Source organism: Cavia porcellus, unplaced genomic scaffold (assembly GCF_034190915.1).
Source record: "Cavia porcellus strain 051 isolate PalLab524CR breed Dunkin Hartley unplaced genomic scaffold, mCavPor4.1 scaffold_1, whole genome shotgun sequence".
NCBI classification, from domain to species: domain Eukaryota; kingdom Metazoa; phylum Chordata; class Mammalia; order Rodentia; family Caviidae; genus Cavia; species Cavia porcellus.
Window position 1 is genome coordinate 116,385,500 of NW_026947484.1, and position 6,397 is coordinate 116,391,896.

Consider the following 6,397-nt stretch of genomic DNA (forward strand, 5'->3'; position numbering starts at 1 on the left):
ATGGGGGATGGGGATAGAGGCTGTCCTATGCTCCAGGGAGCCCTCCTAGGAGTTTGAGAAGTGGCTGGAGAGTGCTCTGTATGTAGCAGTTGCAGGCCCCTGTGATTGGTGTAGTGCTCGGGGAATCTTGTGGAAGGCCAACTGTGACGATTGTGGATGATAACAGCGGGTCCAGATGCCCTGCTCTCTGACCTTAGCTATGCGAGGGTGCCCTCTCCCTTCTTCAGACAGGCAGCAGTTGTCTGAAGGGCTGGGAACCGGCAAGGGGCACCATTCTGATTAAGCTGCACCCACGTTGGAGTGGAATGGAGCGTGGCTGCCAGAAAACCAGGCAGGACAGCCCTGGATAGCCAGAGAGGACACCAAAGAAAGTTGTCCCAGTCCCTTTGGGGGAAGGAGCAGGAGAAAGAAAAGGAAAGCAATAGGAAGGGGCATGACAGCTGCTGGCCACTTAGCCCCTAGCCTTGGGAAAAATAAAAACGGAAAGTCAGGCACCCCTCCCCTTGCTGTGGACATATACAACTGACTCCATTCGCTAATTACTTGTTTCCCCTGGAGCTGGCCTCTAAACTGATGTGAGAAAGCAATACAGATGGACTGACCTGCAACCTTGTTCCAATAAAAGGATTTGAAGCAGTTTGAAAAGCAAGCAGTTAAACAATTTTTAAGTAAAAATTAGAGAAAAGATAAAAGAAAAGTAACAACTAGCGTTCATTGAATATTTATTGCATATCAGCACGAAGTCTGTCATCTTGTCTAATTCCTGCAGCAAAGAGGTAAACATTAACAATATCCGTTTTAAAGATAAGAAAACTGAATCATGAAAAATTAGTAATGCATTGAATTTCACACAACTGGGAAAAGACAGAGCAACTATTCAAACTGCAGAACGTGAGCTTTTAACCATGATGCCGTACTTCATTTGGAGGAGTACTGGGTACATTTTCTAGGGCTGAGTTCCTCCCTAGTAGCCAGTGCAGAAAGAGACAGAAAAATCTGAAGATTTGTATTGTTCGTAAAATAAACACAAACCAGATCTTCTCAATGTAAACACGCCTGTTTAACCACACTACAACTTTTAGAGCTTTTTATGTTTTTAATGTGTATGCTTAAAATGTTCATGTCAGCTAATTAGGTGTATTCTTTTATTTTCAATTTAATAGCTAGAGTTGGATATTTTTCCGTGTGCTGTTTCCTGTCGTTTTTATGTACTTCTCTGTGAATTTCAAGTTCTTTTCCTTGCTTATTTTCCCCTTGTTTTTCCCTACCATTTTAGTGATCATACAGTAGGATAAAGATGCTGGTCAAAGTTTTACTGGGTAGTGAACATCTACAATCTCTGGGAGACTGAGGCAGGAGGGTCACAAATTCTACCCCAGTCTGGGCAACACAGTGACAAAATGAGTCCTGTCTCAAAATTTTAAAAAATAATAATAATGTTTTCAAAGTTTTCAAAAGGCTGGGGCTTTTCAAAGAAAACAAGAGACATTATGGTAGCCACTGTTGATCTCCTCTTGTCTTGCTTTAAAATCCTGTGGCACTTGCATTGTTTTCTTCTCATCTACTTTGTTCTGTTTTGTTTTACCCTCTCTAAAATAAAATAATAAAAAATAAAAGGCTGGTGATATAGTCCAGTGCAAAAGTCCTGGACTGGGTTCGATCCCCAATACCATAAATAAAAAGGTTTTTAGAAAATATTTGCAATAAAAACCACAACCTCTTATTTGATTTTGATTTCTAATAACTTTATATGACTTTATGTTCTGTAGTCAAGTATTTTCCAATATGATTCTTCCTATCACTTGGAAACTCAGTCTTTCCTCTTCTAGAAACTACTCCCACTCATCAGGAATGCATTGGGAGCTGTAGAATAAGCTTAGAATACAGTGATTTGTTTATAGCTACTGTTTGTGATTTATTCAATTTACAGTCCATTGTGATTTTAATTTATGTCCAAGCTTGTTCCACCAAGAATTACCTTTATTACTCACGTTTTCTTTCTCTTCATAATATATACTGAAGCCATACACTTAACAAACTGTATCTTCAGGCCAATGACTCTGCCTCAGATCTGTGGATCTGGTTTCTCCTTTTCTTGCCTCTGGTTTAGTTTCACTTTGTAACTTCCTGTTTCCTTACCACAGCATGAATATCCAAACAAGACTGTCAGAGTTTTGTTTAGAGTGAATAGGAAATCCTGGGTGAGCTTTCCTTTGTGTAATAACCAGCAAAAGCATTTCCGGTGCTATACCTAGAAGGGTAGGGTTCCCTAAGCCCAGGGCTGTCTTCTGTCATCCCTTTAGAGTGGTCTCTAATTTTCTCAATACCATTGTCCGCCCACACACACACACAAAATATGTTTAAATTACTTAATGCTAGGACCCGGAACAAGAAAGCTGGGAAGACAGAGCCCGAGCCTCGGGGGACTCCTGGTAGCGGGCACGCGTGGGAGGACCACAGAGACTGGGAAGCAGGCTTGTCTCATTCTTATCCTCGTCCTCCAGTTTCTGCTGCTGCGTTCTCTGTGGCCACCTGGTCTTCCCAGAGTTGTGAATTTTGTAGTGGGAAGTGAAGTGTTTAAACTACCCCAATGGATGCAGACAGCCACGCTGCATTGGACATTTTAATTACAAATACACCCTGTGTTACATTCAGAACAACACGCCATTTGAACCTGCGGAAGACTGCTTTGAAGGGAGCAAATGTCATTTCTAAGTGTTACGTTGGAAAAGCATTAGTGAAGCTTAGAAAACCTAGATATACAGGTACAATCTGGTCCTTAGGAAAAATTATTTGCACTGGAGCAACGAGTGAAGAAGAAGCTAAATTTGGTGCCAGACCTTTAACCCATAGTCTGCAGAAACTAGGTTTCCAGATAATATTTACAGATTTTAAGGTTGTTAACGTTTTGGTAGTTTGCATTATGCCCTTTGAAATTTGTTTGCCAGAATTCACAAAGAACATGCCAGCTATGAACCTGAACTTCATCCTGCTGTGTGCTATCTGATAAAATCCCTAAAAGACACATTACAGATCTTTCCAAGAGGAAGTATCACAGTAATGGAGCCCAGTGTAAAGGCTGTGGCCACTGCTGTGACTGAAAGCAGGAAAGAAATGTTATAACTCTTCACTTAAATTGGTTAGGATCTCTGAGTACCTTCTAAACTTGGTGCTCATTGGACTCAAAAGGAAAACAGGACCAACAGTCATTGAGGGGATAGACCCTTTTATTCATTGATGGCTACAGTGTAAGCGCCCGTCCCTTTGGATTTTATTTTAAGATTTATTTCAGGATTTATTGCATGACATGAAATTGCTGCTTTTACAAGAGGACAATCTGTTAATTTTTGCAGTAATTCTCATGTCCCCAATAGAGCTGTCACAACGTGCACTGTCTTAAATTGATTTACTGTTGTCGTTATTTTTCCAATTTGAGCTAATGTGTTCCATTTGTACCTAGTCTTTTACATTATTTATGCTTAATATAAGCACCAAAGAACTTGTTATCTTTTCAATAGAATATGTACAAATAAAATATGGAAAATAAAATAAATTAAATTAATACTAGCTAGAAGTCATCGAACCTATTTAGGGCTAAGTTCTAAGCCTAACATAACCATGTTCTGAATTAGCCGTTTCAGGGATGGGGACACTGAGGCTGATGGGGAAGATGCTAATTTGCCCAAGATCATCACACAGCTGGTAAGTATTTCAGCCTGGCTTCAGACTGCTGAGTTACAGTCAAGAAATGAGCAAAAGAAATGTACAGACTCATCACAGAAGAAATACAAATGGTGAACAAATATATGAAAAATTACTCAGCATCTTTGGTCATTACAGAAATTCAAGTTAAAACAACACTAAGAGTCCATCTTACTCAGGAAAGAATGGCAGTGGTGAGAAAATCAAAGAATAACAAATGCTGGCTTCCCTAGAGTGAAAATGGCATCCTCCTGCATCATTGGTGGCAATGCAAACTAATATAACCATTATGGAAATCAGTATGGCAATTTCTCAAAGAACTGAAATTAGGAATTTCACGTGACCCAGCTATCCCCCTGCTGACACCTTCCCCAAAGAGCTTCAGTCACCATACTACAGTGATACATTCACAGCAATGTTTATAGCAGCACAACTTATAATAACTAAGTCCTGGAAGCAACCTATATACCCATCCACAGATGACTGGATAATGAAAATATAGTATCTATATATAATGCAATACTACTCAGCTGTAATGACAGATTGGAGATTTTTTAGGAAAATGGATGCACCTGGGAAATACAATGTTGAGTGAAATAAACCAGACACAAAAGGTTAAATACAGTATGGCAGTTCTCATTTGAGTCAGACAAATTACAAACAAAATGATAAGGGATGATTAGAAAAGGGGAAAAAAAACAGAATTCTTGCAATAGGGAAGTGCTCCAAGGGAACAAGGATAAGGGGTGAGCAGGAAACGGACGGAGAAACAAGTAGAGTAAAGATGCATGTGCATAAGCTATCACCCCAATTAATGTAAACACTATATGCTATTACAGGGGTCAAGACAAAAACGATGAAAAAGGAGACAGAGGAGCAGGGGAGGGCTATCGGAGACCCCAATCTCCCAAACAAGTGTAAATAACTGAGACAAGTGGTATGGTTTTAGAGCTCTAGGAGGACCAAGCCCTGTAGCAGACTTTGAGACTCTGGGGCCTGAGACAGGGAGCTTCTCTGGGTGGCCCATATTTATCAGGGATTCACAAACCAGCATATGCGCTACTGAGGAAAGGGTGGATCTGTGCAGGAACTGGAGAGTCACCTCCAGGACTTCTCCAAGAAGTATTCTATGCTAATTTAAAAGAACTGTTTCATCTCCACAATAAAGTTTGTGGTAGGAAATAGCAGAAGTGAGATGCCTCTGGCTACAGTCTCTATCTTGTTAATTAGGGTTGGAGTGAGGTGTCCTCAGCTGTGGCCTTATGCTGCCCTTTGGGGCATCTCTTTGTTCTCTGGTAGCCTATGCCCTGGCCATGCCGCAGCCTTGTACACATGGTGTGTTCAATTTCCAGCTTTAACGGCTCCCAACAGAGGGGCAGGAGGTTTAAAAAAAAAGAAACAAGCTAGAATATGTACATGTTACCACTCCCCAAGATGACTGTAAACTGCACAAATTGCAAACATGTACTAATAAAATTAAAAAATTAAAGTAAAACTCCTGAATCAGCCTGACCACAAACTTTCAGTGATTCCCAGATAATTCAGTAATAGTGCCATAAAAGTGTTTGCTAATCATCTGTGTTCAGTCTTTTGAATACCTTATTCAGGAAAGGAATTCAGTTCAGATAGTGCTGAGGTTTGTAACATATTGATTATCCTCCATTTTGAGACAATTTTAAGATTTAATGAGAAGTAATACAACTTTAATAGCTTTGGAGAAGAATAAAACACTGAAGTAAACATGAAAAGAGTAGAAGATGTTTCATAATTGTGGAAAATTTTAAATGTAGTAAGTAACTTACAAAAATAAAAAAAGGGATGTTATCAGTAAATCAATGAAAAAAGTAACAGGGTCACTAGCTTATGGTGCCATCTGCCGTAAGAATGTGGCAACTACAGCAGCCCTCAAAAACCAGTCTTACCAGGTCAAGAAGGAGGCTGGTAACTTGTCCAGTTTTCTGAGACTGGGTACCAGCGTCTTCTATAAAACACATGCAAAGAAGGATGAAATAAGAATAAGGTGAAAACAAGTGGAGAAAAACAAATAAGGTGGAAAAGCAAAATAAGAGCAAACTAGGAAAGGGACATCGCCCTTAGAGTTTGCTTGATCAGAATCAATCTCCACTTATCTGCCAGAGCTCCAATCTATTGTACTCATTCATCTTACCAAAAACTTGCTTTTTCTGTCTTTTCTAATTTTTTCAAAGAACTAGCTTTTCTTTCTACTGATCATCTCTCTTATATTTTTGTTTTCCATTTCAAGTATATCTGCTTATCTGTCATTTGCTTTCCTCTGTTGGCTTTGGATATGCCCTGTCACTTTAAGTTGTAGAAGTTAAAGCTGGAAGAAAACAGAAGAACCTGGCTCTCTTTTCTCATTTTACACAGGGACAAAGGCGACTTGCCATCTGTCTCCCCGCGGGAACCAAGGTCCCCACATTCATGATCGATTGCTGTCCCTGTGCCTCCACCACGTTCCCTTCCTCCTTTCTCTCCTCTTCCCTTTCCTTGTCTGCTTATCCTCACTTGGAACAGAGAAAAGACAAAACTACTGGATTAATAAAAACCACGATAAATATGGACACTTCCTCGTTCAAAGATCTGCATGTAAGGATTGTAAAATCAGAGGACATTTGTAGTAACAGAGGTTTCCCTGTTTTTATACATTTACTCTAAATAGGCAGGATGCCTGTTA

The 6,397-nt window shown here is 39.9% G+C and overlaps 1 pseudogene; it reads left to right on the forward strand.

The window, feature by feature from the left end:
• Nucleotides 1-2,590: 2,590 nt before the first annotated feature.
• LOC100726244 (TATA box-binding protein-like 1) lies at nt 2,591-3,123 on the forward strand (annotated as a pseudogene).
• Nucleotides 3,124-6,397: the final 3,274 nt, after the last annotated feature.